Source organism: Chrysemys picta, chromosome 17 (assembly GCF_011386835.1).
Source record: "Chrysemys picta bellii isolate R12L10 chromosome 17, ASM1138683v2, whole genome shotgun sequence".
In the NCBI taxonomy this organism is placed as follows: Eukaryota; Metazoa; Chordata; order Testudines; family Emydidae; genus Chrysemys; species Chrysemys picta.
This window is the reverse complement of record NC_088807.1, coordinates 15,322,582-15,337,334: the sequence shown is the minus strand read 5'-3', so window position 1 is coordinate 15,337,334 and position 14,753 is coordinate 15,322,582. Positions and strand designations below refer to the sequence as shown.

The 14,753-nt window shown below is 51.5% G+C and overlaps 1 long non-coding RNA gene across 1 annotated transcript; it reads left to right on the top strand.

Moving 5' to 3' along the window:
- The first annotated feature begins 7,806 nt into the window (after window positions 1–7,806).
- On the top strand, window positions 7,807–14,540 carry LOC135976188 (uncharacterized). The gene is made up of 2 exons (XR_010593392.1): window positions 7,807–8,583; window positions 13,623–14,540. It is a non-coding gene; the product is annotated as an uncharacterized LOC135976188 (long non-coding RNA).
- Window positions 14,541–14,753: the final 213 nt, after the last annotated feature.

Genomic DNA, 14,753 nt, shown 5'->3' with positions numbered 1-14,753 from the left:
TGGTAGCCCCAACTCCCAGCTGTGCCAATGACAGCTGCTGGGCTGGGCCAGAGGGGGACACTCTGGGGCTGGGGTGTCCGTGGTTTGCTGCAGAGCTCGGCTCCTGCCCTGAACACGGACCTGGTTCCCGAGCTGGCCTGGCTGCGCCGCAGGGGGTCCTGGGGAGAGACAGGACGCTGGTGCTGACAGCCCAGGTTCGGTGTTGTGGAGGCCACGGGCCTGGCCCTGTGGAATCGTGTGGGGCCTTGAGGCCTGACCCAATAATGGGGTCACGCCTAGGGGACCAGTTACAGGCTGGGCACGGACCAGACCCTGTGGCTCCAGGACACCCATCCAGGCCAGGGGCAGGCCAGGCCAGCAACATGACAGCTGCACAGAGCATGGCAAGACCATAATTGCCAGGGGGGTCACCTAGGAGGGGCTCAGTTAAAGTAGGGTTACCATATTTTAATTTAAAAAAAGGAGGACATTCCACGTGGCCCTGACCCCGCCACAACCCTTCCCCAAAGTCCCCGCCCCAACTCTGCCCCCTCCCCTGAACGCTCCGGCCGAGCGACTCCGGCCTGCCCTGGCCCCAGCGGCCCCGGCCCCCCGGCCGAGCACCCCCGGCCCCAGCGGCCGAGCACCGCCGGCCCCAGCGGCTCCGGCCCCCGGCCGAGCACCAGGACCCCTCCCTCCCTATTTTCCCGAACATGTCTGGCGTTTTGGGATTTCCTCCCGGACGGGGATTTGAGGTCCAAAAAGCCGGGCATGTCTGGGAAAATTTGGACGTATGGTAACCCTAAGTTAAAGGGCAAGGAGGCTGGTGGGGAGTGAAGCTGAGGTGAAGGAATGCCAGGAGGGCTCGTGCCAGCAGCCAACTAGCACCAGGTCCAGACCGGGCCAGATCATCTGCACCTTGGGCTGGACTGTCCAGAGGGCAAAAGGTCCCTGTTTTGGGTGCTCCCACACCTCCCAGGACACCCTCTGGCTGGCTCATCTCTGCACCCAACATGGCTTGGGAAAGGGGAGGTCCTTGAACAGTCCCAGTACCCCAACATTGGGGGGCTGCCCTGTATAGGCCTGGGGCATGCTGGGGAGAGGGTGGCCCCGGGCTGAGCCCCATTTTCCCCACTCTTTGCCAGGGATAGCTTTTACCTGGGGAAATGGGGCACATGGAGCCCCTGGCCTGTGGTGAGCAGAGCCAGCAACTTCTGCCAGGTTTGTAATTGTCCATGATTCAATCGATGGTGCTGTTTCCACGTGCCGGCGTAACAGGGCTGCCATCCAAACTCTACCCATTGCCTGGTGAAGTGTAACATGCCAACACCCTGAAGGAGGGCTGCCAGGAGTCCCTAAAGTAGAGGGGGTGGCACCCAGGGAGCATTGGGGGGCTGGAGGACCCATGGAGAAAAAATGGTGGGTGCTGAGAACCCTCTGGCAGCGCCCCATCAGCTCCTCCCACTCCCTTCCTGCGCCTTCCGCCTGCCGTAATCAGCTATTTCACAGCATGCAGTTGGCTGTGGGGAAGGAGCGAGGACGCGGCATGCTCGCGGGAGAGGGCAGAACTGGGCGGGAAGAGGTGGGGTGGGGGTGGAGCAGGTGCAGGAAGTGGTGGCGTGGGGGTAGGGCCTGTGGCAGAGCCGGGGGTTCAGCACCCCCTGGCACTTTGGAAAGTCGGTGCCTGTGGGGACAGGGGTCCCAGCCAGGAGGTGTGGACTCTCTTCAAGACCAAGGGTCCCTGGTCTTATTTAACCTGTTCCTCCCCACTGATCAAAGCAGGGCCACCCAGGGGGGTGGCAAGTGGAGCAATTTGCCCCAGGCCCCGGGTCCCGCAGGGGCCCCCACGACAATGTCGGAGGCTCCCCCCCACCTCCGCCTTCCCCCATCCCTCGGCACCTCAGCGCGCCGCATCCAGGAGCAGCCTGAGCTCCTCCCCGCTCGGAGCCGTGTGGTAAGGGTGCGGGGCTGTGAGCTCCGGCCGAGCTGGGGGAGCTGAGGTCCCACTGGAGCCACACCACTGCAGCGCTGTCCAGGGCGCGCTGAGGATCCGGGAGAGGGGGGAGGCGGGGGTAAGCCCCTCTGAGCTGGGCACTCCTGCACCCCATCCCCCCCACAGCCCTGACCCCCAGCTCTGAGCCCAGCCCCTCTAGGCCGGGCACCCCCCAACCCAGAGCCCAGCTCCCCACCCAGCCCTGGGCAACAGTAGCGCCACCCCCAGGCAGCGACAGCCCATTGGCACCAACCATCACCCAGCGACAGCCCATTATGTAATTGCAAATGCATACATACCATTAAAGCATTTAATGTTTTTAAATAATGTATTTCGTGTATTTTCAAATTATTAAAAATTAATTTTTGAATGTATTTCACTGGTTATTTTTTACATTTTCAAATACATGTTACTATAGTATTGCAACTTTTTTTTATGGAAGGGGCCCCCAAAATTGCTTTGCCCCAGGCCCCCTGAATCCTCTGGGCGGCCCTGGATCAAAGACAGAGCTAAATAGGCTTCATTAGGAGCCTTTTCTTATGTTAAAGTACTCAAATAGAGCTGAAATGACTTGTGGTGGGACAGTGTTTCTGCCCAGTCTGCAAAGAACTGAAAATCACTAAGAGACTGATGTGCAGAGGTCACAGCAGACAGACAGGTGTCAGCAGAAGGTGACTGACATTTGACTGGTGAACGAGTGGCTGGTGAGGCCGTCAGTGGAGGGTAACCACGGCTGGCAGGATGGCCAGCCAGAGCAAATGCACAAATGGTGGAGCAAGCAAGCTGCCTTCTTCCCCAGGTGGGAGGTGAACTCACACAGATGCACCTCTGAATCCTGTGTCCTCACTGACCAAGGACAACCACTGTGAGTGGGATGCAGTGGAAGGAGACGGGAGGGGCACAGAAAAGGAACTTGTTGGTTGTAGAACTCAAGACCATGAGGCAGAATGCTCTGCTCCACGCACTCTGGGGTGGGTGTCCTGCTCACAGCTTTATGTTATGAATCCTGCTTGTGGCATTTTCTCTAATTAATGTCAGGTGATTTCCCTTCTTTCATTAATAGTTTCTTTTCTACACTCAGACTCTGTGCTTTGCCTTTCTGAGACGCCCAGGGGTGGTGTGTACCAGTAATTTCCCCAGGTTACTGTGTGGGACTCAAGCCGGTTCTGTGTTGTATTGTTGAAAAGGAACCTCTAAATATTGAACCCGGCCCTGGTTGCTGCTGGCTCCCACTGGCAGAAGAGTTTCACTTATATAAAGAATGTAGTGATAGAGCCAATATGACAGCTCCCATGCTGTACGCTTGGTGGGGCTGTGTTTTGATAGGCTTTGAATGAAGGGTCAAATAGTTATATGTTGATCTGTTCGTATGACACAGGACCCCACCTGATGTGGAGCTCCATAAGAACATGCTTCACATCAGGGCCGGCTCTAGCTTTTTTGCTGCCCCAAGCAGCAAAAAAAAGCGCCATCCCCCAGCCCCCCCGCCGAGCGCCGCGCAGCCCCCCTCCCCAGCCGAGTGCCGCGCCGCCCCCCCCGCCGAGCGCCGTTGGACCCCCCCCCAGAGTGCCACCCCCCGCGACGCTCTTCCGCCGCGCGCCGGAACCACCCCCAGCGCTGAGCCCCGCGACGCCCCCGAGCGCCGCCGGAGCCCGCCCCCGCCCCCTGCCAAGCGCCGCCGGAACCCCCCTCCAGCGCCGCACCCGCGCCGCACCCCCACCGAGCGCCGCGCGCCGGACCCCCCCCCCCGAGCGCCGAGCCCTGCGCCGCCGGAGCCCGCCCCCACCCCCCGCCGAGCGCCGACGGAACCCCCTTCCAGCGCCGCGCCCGCGCCGCCCCCTCGCCGAGCCCCGTGCAACCGGAGCCCGCCCCCCCAGCGCCGCACCGCCGGAGCGCCCCCCTCCCGCGGAATGCCGCGCCGCGCTCCCCCCGCTACCTCTTACCAGGTGCCACCCCATGTGCTTGGGTGCCTGGTGCCTGGAGCCGGCCCTGCTTCACACAGCCATTTTCAACAGAGTTTATTTACAACACACACTTTTCTTTTATTTTTACCACATCCTTCACCACTTTTAGGGCATTTTTCTTAACAGCATTTTGTAATTTGCTGAACAAAGAAGCCGTTCAACAATCTGCTTTAAACATTTATCCATCGGCTTGATTATTTCATCTAATGCTCTGTCTGGGGCCTCTATCACTTTGTCCAGCAGCTTAGCCCTTTGATCTAAATGTTCCTGAATTAAACAGAGGTACTGCAGTGTGTATCCTAATGTGATGATAACATTTGAAATGCTCTCCATGCACAAATCACCACTAGTATCTTTGATTTTACTGTTCACATTATCGACAGTCCGACTGTCACAGTCGTGACTCCTCTGGTCCAGGGCATCTACAAGACACCCTGGCCAGTCCTCAAATTGCTTCTTTCTTAGTCAGTGCTTGATGATTCTGTGCACAGCAACTCGTGCAATTGCACGCAAAACTGCTTTACAGTTATGGCCCTGCACAGGCTTGATACCATATTTCTTCTTCAGTGTTAGATAGTACAAGTATCCCCTTCTCTTTTGGCATCTGGTTTTGGGTGTGGGCAAAAACAGATGGGGCCCAGTCCGGTTGTGCCTTCTGAGCTGTCGGTGTCCTGACTCTCCAAGGCGTCCGAAGAACCATCGTTCTGCTGCTGAAAAATTTAAAATAAGAAATACTTGTAAGGCATCACTGTACTTTTTTATAATGTGCTTTGAAAACCTTTTACTTTGTTTGTCAAGAGCGCCTCTTCAGCTTGTGGCTTTAAATAAAAAATTACTGCTGTACAGGCTTGATCCAAAAGGTTCTCATCAGTTGAGCTACCATGGCCAGGACCTTTCCGAGCCCCTAAATGTTCTTAAATACAATGTACCTGTGATGTGTCTCTGTCGAACCCTCCCTTTAAACTGCTGTGGTCTCAGACAAAACTTGGGTCGTGGTCTGGCCTCACGTTTCTACTCTGCATTGTACTTACATGCAACAGTAGCTATTCCTGCTGTCCCACTCGAATGCCATGTCTCAACCACCATTTGTCTCAATGGAATACATGTTTCTTCAGTCCCCACAACTTCAGCTGGATAACGTTGTGATGTTGCACCCCATAATGCTTTATGGGAATATGCTTATGAATGTATATATGACATAACTGAAATATGTTTTATGCTACATATGCCATGTAACATATCTCTGTAAAGGTTATGATCTACTGAATATATTCATCCTATTTGTATGCATGTGTCATTTTTGTACTCAAAGTTATGAATATTGACTATGTACTTGTTTGATTTTAAGTAGCCTTAGTAAAGCATTTGGTCAGCTTCTTGAGAAAGGAATGTGCAAATTAAGTGCCCAATCAAGAAACACTTAACAAACAATGGATCTTGGAAAACTCTAATCCATATAAGAAGTCTTCCTGGAGACATTGAAGATAGCATGTGAGCAATGGCCGCTGCCTGTAAAAACTGAGTCATACATGGACATGTGACTTGCCCATGTGACTCCAAAACTCCATCTTGGAGCTGGACTTTGCATAGAAGAGAGGAGGGGGTCTCCACCCACAAGAGAAAGTCTATTTAACCTCCTGGGAGACCCCTCCATTTTGTCTCCAGCTGGCTCAAGAGATAGCGTCTCCACCCCCAAAGGGTATCCATGACTTTCTGTGACCTCCATGACTTCTGCTGTGGCTGGTGTGGCTGGCCCCGGGGCCACCTGAGCAGCTCAGGCAGCCCTCGGACCAGCACACCGGCTGCTACTAGGGCAGTCTGGGGCAGTCTTGGGCCCTACCACCCCCCAGCAGCAGGAGTTTGGGTGTGGGGGGGGCTCAGGGCTGGGGATTAGGGCGCAGGGCAGTGCTTACCTGGAGGGGGACTCCCTTCCTTCAGCTTCTAGCTCCATGTACTGCCTCTATTCTGCCAGCAGGCACCGCCCCTGCAGCTCCCATTGGCCGCAGTTCCCAGCCAATGGGAGATGCAGTACTGGGGCTTGGGGCCCAGCGGAGGCAGCAGGTGGATCTCAGGAGCTGGTGGGTGGGAGCCTGTCCCAGCTGTGCCAACCCTCCCCCACAACCCACACGACACCTCCTCGCTCCCCAAGCACCTGCAGCATCCCCCTCCCCTGCCCCCCTACCCAAGCACCCACAGCTATTCTTTATAACCCTGTTATCCTCCAGGTGCTTAACAACTGATTCTTTAATAATTTATTCCAGTATCTTTCCAGATATTGAAGTTAGGCTGAATGGTCTATAATTCCCCGGGTTCTCTTTGTTCCCCTTTTTAAAGATAGCTGTTTGCCCTTCTCCAGTCCTCTAGATGTGCAGAAAAAAACAAAAACCAAGCACATCTCGCCAGTTGCTCTTGGTACCTGTTGAACTCGGCGACACAGAGCACAATGGATTAGCAATCCAGCACCTTAACCACTTGGTCTCTTTACCAGACAAAATGGCCCCTTTGCCACCAGCTGTCCCTTGGTCAGCCAAGGCCAGGCACCCAAGCCAGGGTAGAGCAGACATAGCAGGGGAGGCCTGCAAGCAGACCAGTGGTGTAGAGGCTTCATGCTTAAGTTCCAGTCTTGTCAAACACGTTTGAGTCCTAGCTGATGTAGGAAGTGCTCCGGCACCCAATTTGTGGGTAGCTTTTCTTCTTCTTTTGGTGACCGTACGGCTTAGCGGGCCAAAGAGGCACAGAAGAGCCGGCCAGTGGCTGCCTCCACCAAAAGCGGAAGGGGCGGCCAACAACCAAAGGGGAATTCAAACACATGGGTTCAGCGTACAATAGATTAGTAGTCTAGGGCCTTAACCACTCAGCCATCCTGCATGATTTGGCAATGGGGTTGGTATCCCTACAGGCCAGCCCTATGTTTCCTTCTCCACATTCACTTGTGTGCCTGGTCTCAGCTGATGAAATAACAGGCTCATGTGAAAGCTGCCCACTGGGTAAAGATGTGGCTGAGGAGTTAAGGCTGATCCCTTATGTGCTGCATGGGTGGGTTTAAATCCCACCTATGCTGATAGCCACCTTTTCTTTGGTAGCGGTGGCCACTGGCTCTTTCCTTTTCAGCCCCTCGCTGCCCCAGCATGTCTTACCATAAATAACATTGTTGTCTGAAGTATGCTTGTAGCTGTGTTTGTCCCAGGATAGCAGAGCTGTGTAACTTGAAATCGTGTCTCTCTCACCAGCAGAAGTTGTTGCAATAGAAGGTTTGACCTCACCCGCCTTGTTTGGCTAATAAAAACCAGACACACCCAACAAATTGGGTCCCACAGTCCCTGGGCCAGCTGGACTCTAGGCAGGCTCACAAAGGTGGGAATTTTGCATGGTGCCTCTCCAGCGCTGGCACCTCAGCAGGCAGAGCCCGTCTCTTCCCCACGCTCACTCGGGCGTCTGGCCACGGCTGAGCAATGCCAGCGTAACCCCCGTGTTTGCATTTCAGGGCACGGTGACATCACTAGGGGAGCAAACAGTCAGGGGCTATGTGGCCCTTTGCTCTGTGGGCTGGAGACTGGCTGTAGCCTGGCGGGGCCCTGCTGGGACGGGCTGAACCCTCCAGCCCTGGGTGTGGCGAGCTCGGGGGATGGGCTGGAGCTGCCTGCAGCTACTTGGGAAACGCCTGTGGGGGGAGGGGCCTGGCGAGCAGAGTCAGCGACGGGACTGTCAAGGGGGGGGAGTAGCCAAATGCCACCTGGGGGGAAAGGGGGGGAAACTGTCACCTGAGGGGGAAAGGGGGGGACAACTGTCACCTGAGGGGGATCTCAATAGGCTGGGGAGAGGCAGTGTCAGGAAATGCCCTCAGATGAGAGGGGGCCAGTGGGGATGGGAGTTGGGCAGAGGGAACAGAGGATAGAGAAGGGTAGGGGGTGGAGATGGGGGAGGAGAACAGGGGATGGAGACAAGATGCGGGAGGGGAGAGGAGCAGGATAGTGATGAGTTTGCCTTGATGGCCTGTTCTGCTTAGCAACCAGCGAGGCCTACTGAAAAAATATACTAGCTGAAACAGTCAGGCGCTTGGTTGCTTGACCTTGCTAGATAAGAGAATGCTTGCAGAGGCTGGGAAAAATGCTTGCAGACGCTTTTTAAAGTAACTTGTATTTCTTTGTCTAACCATGAAGCTTATCAAAACATAACAGTTGTTCTTTGTTCCTCTCTTGTATGCTGAGAAAATATAGCTGGGAAAATACAGTGATGACGTGGCGAAGTGGCTAATAAAGGCAGTTTGCATCTGCAGAGGTGTAGAGGGGGCTGGTTCTATGGCGACGGGTAGTAGTTCTCTATTGTATTGCATGCCTACAATAAAGAGTTTGATAGTTGGATCTTTGCTGGTCGTTGCCTGTCTCTTTGCGGTCGGACAACGAAACCTGAGCCGTCCGGGATAAAAGAAATCCCCAACAAATTTGGCGACTCCGCCGGGACTCGTCCAACTCTCCGGCGAGGGGGTCCGTCTCCGACGCAATGCAGCGCGCATCCTTCGATTGAGAGGAGCCTTGCCTAGGAGTCGGATCTCACGTCGGCGATAAGGCGTTGTCTCATGAACCAGCCTGAGCCCGTTTAAATCCAGCAACGTCCACCTGCCCTTTGAGCAGGAGTCACGGGAACTAGGTAAGTGAGCGCTCGGTACAGGAAAATGAGACAAGGTGGCAGTAAATGCCTGGGGGACGCCCTGTTATCTCTCATTCTGAGAGATTGGAAGAATATATCCGGGACGGCCAGATTGTCCAAGGCTAAGATGAGAAACTTGTGTCAGATCCAATAGCCGTCATTTACCTTTCATTTGTCCCCAACTAGAGACTGGCCGGAGTGTGAAACATTTTCCACAGAAAGGATGAACTCCTTAATGGATATTTTGGTCGATCTTAGGTCGGGACAAATGGATTATTTGTTTGTGTGGTATAATTATAAACCCACGGAGGGATGGGTAGCTTTTGAAGCTGTTTGTATGGAGAGCTCTTGTAAAAATCCCCCGCCATATGCCCCAGAGCCACCGGGAGGAGGACTTTGTTCCTGTTCGTCACCCTGTCCAGCGGAGTTTCAGGCTTCAAAAACAGCAGGTTAGGGACAGTTTAGGGACAGAGGAGAATCAAGGGGGGGCTCAGGGTGATGTTCCCTTGTCTTCAGAGGGATCAGGCAGCCTCACCCCCTCTGTGCAGCCTTCAGCCAGCCTTCTTCAAACTTGGCCAGGGGCTGCTTCTCAAACACTCCCAATATTACAGCAGCCCTCGTCCTCGCCATTGCGGACCCTCACTAGGTTACTTAACTCTGTGAGGAAGGATGTTTCTGAGACACCCCTGATATTACAAGCCCCATTGAGAACTTATCCGGTTCCACTGGTCGCTGGGGGACATGCGATGGTTTTTACCCATACCCCGTTTGCAACTTCAGATTTGCTTAATTGGCAGCGCACTATGCCTCACCTACGAGACAATCCCGAGGCAGTGGAAAGAATGTTCCACACAATCTTTTCCACTCATGTGCCCACTTGGGCAGATGTAAATCAGTTATTAGACACTCTCCTGACAGAGGATGAAAGACAAAAAGTAAAAGAAAAATCTGCAGTCCATTTGGGCGATTCTTGGCCGACTGCTGACCCTAAGTGGGATCCCAACAATCCAGCTCAAAAGACAAGTTTGGATAATTTTTTGAAAGCTGTTTTGAAAGGCATTAGGGACGCAGGGAAAGCTACTCCAAATTGGAGTAAGGTGACTGCTTGTGTTCAGCGTCCAGATGAGCATCCCTCTGCCTTTTGTGCCTGACTGATTTGAGAAGTTAGAAAGCATGGGAATTTGGATCCTGAAACTGATCATGGAAAGGATATACTTAAACTGGTTTTCATGTCACAGTGTGCAGAGGATATTGCTAAGAGATTTAGAGAGCATCCAGATGGTATGCAAAGGAAAAATTTGCCTGAGGTAGTTAGCATCGCTACTAGAGTGTTTAATGGAAGAGAGGAGAAGAAAGAAAAAGAGAAAAGGAAGGAAAAGCAGAAGGATATAAAGGAGCAAGTGTCACTGTTGGCAGTAGCAATGACTGGGGGAAGGGGAAGAGGTCGCGGATGGAACAGAGGTGGATGGAATGAACGGGGAAGAGGAGGAGCAGCGAGAGGCAGAGGACATGGAGAAGGAGTTAGAAGTAGTGATTGTCATTATTGTGGTGCAGAAGGACATGGGAAGAGAGAGTGCCCAGTGCGCCCTAAGAAGGAGTATAAGCCAGAGGCAGCAGGGCAGTTCGCAGAGGACAGCGAATGAAAGGAGGCGCCGCTCCCTTGGAGTCCTGAGATTTATGAGGCTGGACTTGTGCAATTTAAATGTGATGCCCGGTTCCCTATTATTCCCCTTAAAATAGGGAACGAGACTTTTCAACTGTTAGTGGATACTGGTGCTACTCATTCAGCTATTCCTGAGGGAGCGGCCCCAAAAGGAAGTATTGAAACATGTGTGCTAGGAGTTATTGGAGAGACAGAATGATGTTTTATGACCAGCGAATGCATGGCCACTTTGGGCCCTTTAAATATTCAGCGTTCCTTTTTGCTTATGAATGGGCCAGTAAACTTGCTTAGGCGAGATTTGCTGTGTAAATTGCATGCTCAAATTTTTTGTAATCCGGATGACATCATTAAGGTTCCCATTGGAAAAGGCATATTTACTGGCAAGGCTGGAAGTTCAAGGATCTAGTAAAAACCTCCCTGTGCGAGTGCAAAACGAAGTTAACCCTATAGTGTGGGGAGGAAAACATGCAGTGGGACTAGTGAAATCAGCTCCCTTTTTAAATCTGACAGTGAAAAGTGACAAGCCTCCGCCTGCCCAGAGACAATACCCTTTGAAACCTGAAGCTGTTCAGGGGCTAGGGCCCCTCATATAGGATTTGAAGGAGAAGGGAATTCTGGTGCCATGCGTCTCCCATTGCAATACCCCTATTCTGGCTATTAAGAAGCCTCAGCCTGGGCCAGATGGAAAACCAGTGTATCGAATGGTTCAGGACTTAAGACTCATTAATCAATATGTGATCCCAGAACACCGTGTAGTGCCAAACCCTAGCACCATACTGGCAATGGTGCCGCCAGACGCAAAATGGTTTACTTGTCTGGATCTGGCAAATGCTTTTTTTTTCTGTACCGGTTGCCCCAGATAAACAGTACCTTTTTGCATTCACCTGGGAAATACCAGGTGCAGCCGGGCAAAGGGGGGAGAAACAGGAAATTCCACCCCCAGGGCAACTTACGTGGACTAGATTGTCCCAAGGGTATGTGGAGGCACCAGGGGTGTTTGCTAGAATTTTAGCAGAAGATTTAAAAGATGTCCAGCTACCCCGTGGCTCTACTTTGATAACTTATGTTGATGATATCTTAGTGGTATCAAAAACACAGGAAGATAATGAAATTGATTCCATCTATCTACTTAATCAGTTGGCAATGAAGGGACACAAAGTCAGCCCCACAAAATTGCAATGGGCAAAACAAGAGGTGAAATATTTGGGGTGTACTTTAGGGCCTGGAATTTGTTGCATAGATCCCCAGCGGGTAAAAGCAATTTTAGATATTCCTTTTCCCACAACAAAACGAGGAATGAGAGGCTTTATTGGAATGATTGGATTTTGTCGTTCATGGATAGTGGCTGCAGGTGAATTATTGAAGCCATTACATGAGTTAACTAAAGAAGGGACAGAGGAGCCTTTACATCCAAATGCTGAGCAGTTAAGAGCCTTCAGAATACTCAAGGAGTCCCTTGTTCAGGCCCCTGCTCTAGGGCTCCCTAATTATAACAAACCCTTTGACTTGTATGTACATGAATCTAAAGGAGTGGCATCTGGAGTGTTAACACAATTATTTGGAGGCTCTCCTCGACCGGTTGCTTATTTGTCAGGACAATTAGACCCTGTAGTTCAAGGCCATCCAGGCTGCCTAAGGAATGTTGCAGCGGCTGCTCTCATTGTGGAAAAAGCTCAAGAAATAGTACTAGGACACCCCTTCACAGTGTATACGCCTCATGCTGTGGTCAGCCTGTTAAATTCACGACAGCATAAGCTTCTGTCTAACCAACGATTGTCAAAATATGAAATTGCTCTCTTAATGATTCATGGGGTAACCCTCAAATGATGTGCCATGTTAAACCCAGCTTCTTTGTTGCCCCAGGAGGGAAGTAGTGGATATGTGCATGATTGTTTGCAGGTTTTGGACTTAATTCCACCCCTCTCCCTGACCTTACTGATGTTCCCCTCCAAGACCCTGAAATGGAGTTGTTTGTGGATGGATCTGCCTTTGTCTGTGAGGGAATCAGACACTCTGGATACGCAGTCACTGATAGCAAGACTGTATTGATAGGGAAAGCTCTTTCACCCCGGGGTGAGTGCCCAGGCAGCAGAGTTGAAAGCCCTGACTGCAGCCTGCCTCTATGCTAAAGGAAAGAGGGTCAATATTTATATGGATTCAAAATATGCTTTTGGGGTGTGCCACGCCACAGGTGCAATTTGGAAGGAACGAGGTTTCATTACCTCGTCTGGAGCTCAGATTGCCCACGGAAAGGAAATTGCTGAACTGCTTCAAGCCATTCAGGCTCCTAGGGAGATTGCGGTGATATACTGCAAAGCTCATACCAGGCAAACTGATCCAGTCGCAATGGGAAATCGCTTGGCTGACGGGGTGGCCAAGGCAGCAGCCCTACAAGGGGCCCAATTAGACTTGATCTCTCCCTTAGCTCAATGGCAATTACATGCTTCAGATACTGAAAAGGCAACATGGGAAAAGTGGGGGGCCCAACCTAATTCAGTGGGAATTTGGGAATGTGATGGTCGTCCTATCCTACCTAGAAGCTATCAGCGTGAGGTGCTACAAAAGGTTCACCGTAACACCCACCTAGGAGCAAATAAAATGGTTCAAATCGTTCTTAGGCAGTTTGTATCCCCTGGATTAAGTGAAATGGCTAGAAGAGTAGTGGAAAGTTGTATTCTTTGTCAGCAATGTAATACTAAGGGAACAAGCCAACAGGCGCCACCTGGTGGGCGCAGATGGGCTCATAGGCCCATGCAGCACATTCAAATTGATTTTACTGATTTACCTTCCTCAGAAGGAAAGAAACATTTGTTAGTGATCGTAGATCAACTTTCAGGATGGGTAGAGGCCTTTCCCACTGCCCAAGCCACTGCCAAAGCAGTTTGCAAGGTGCTTCATAATGAGATCATGCCAAGATTTGGCCCTCCTGAAAAAATTGATTTTGACCAGGGAACGCATTTTACAGCAAAAATTTGCAAAGAACTCACAGAAGCAGTTGGGACAAAATGGGTTTTTCATGCCCCCTGGCATCCTCAGAGTTCAGGCCAGGTGGAGAGTATGAATGGAACTCTAAAGACCACCCTAACTAAGTTGTGTAAGGAACTTAAGATGAAATGGACTAAAGTTCTTCCTTTGGCTTTGTATATTGTCCGGACTACCCCGAATTGTACGACTAAGCTAGCACCCTTTGAGATACTTTTTGGACATGTACCCCCTTCCTTTACTTCTTTGGTTTCAATGCCTAGTGACACTGATCTGACTTGTGAAACGGAAGTTTATGTAAAAGCATTGCAGCAGCATTTAACAACATTACAACAGTACTCAGCACAGTCTCAGTCTTTACCATTGTGGGAAGCTGTTCATTCTATTTCTCCAGGTGACCCAGTGTGGATCAAAACTTACCGAAAGACTCCACTTCAACCCCAGTGGCCAGGACCATTCGAGACTATTCTGGTGAGCCCTACTGCTGTTCGGGTCAAGGAACTTCCCACTTGGATTCATCATATCTGAGTCAAACGGAGCCTCACTAGGGAGCCCGACCTGGTAAAGGGTTCCCCAGAAGCAGACGGCGTCGGACTTCAAGGGGGCCACACACGTTCACCCCACCGCGAACCGGGTGAGCCAGAAGCAGACGACCTCCTTGCTCAGGACAAATGGACTGCTACCCCTTTGGGCGACCTACGGCTCAAATTCAAGAAGAAGTATACTGGTGCCCATTCCCCAAGGAATGGCAACAAATAGTTGCCTGGGGAGTTGGTGGACTATATAATTATAAAATGTGGGTGCTGTATAACTGCTCAATTGTGCAAAACAGCCCCTAACGTCAGTCGACCTTATCATGTAATCTAAGTTGTGTTCCTCGAGTCCCCTTAGTGGGTCCTCTAGGAACAAAGGGGGGACTTGATGAGTTTGCCTTGATGGCCTGTTCTGCTTAGCAACCAGCGAGGCCTACTGAAAAAATATACTAGCTGAAACAGTCAGACACTTGGTTGCTTGACCTTACTAGATAAGAGAATGGTTGCAGAGGCTGGGAAAAATGCTTGCAGATGCTTTTTTAAGTAACTTGTATATCTTTGTCTAACCATGAAGCTTATCAAAACATAACAGTTGTTCTTTGTTCCTCTCTTGTATGCTGGGAAAATATAGATGGGAAAATACAGTGATGATGTGGCAAAGTGGCTAATAAAGGCAGTTTGCATCTGCAGAGGTATAGAGGGGGCTGGTTCTATGGAGACGGGTAGTAGTTCTCTTTTGTATTGCATGCCTACAATAAAGAGCTTGATAGTTGGATCTTTGCTGGTCGTTGCCTGTCTCTTTGCAGTCGGACAACGAAACCTGAGCCGTCCGGGATAAAAGAAATCCCCAACAAACAGAGCTGGGGTGGGTGGGAGCCCAGACAGGGCCCAGGCAAGCTACCCTTTTTGTCTCTGGGTGCCAGAGGGTCTCCCCTACATGTACATAACCCTGCTCCTTAGCACATAATTAAAGCCCCCGTCTTTCCCAGCTC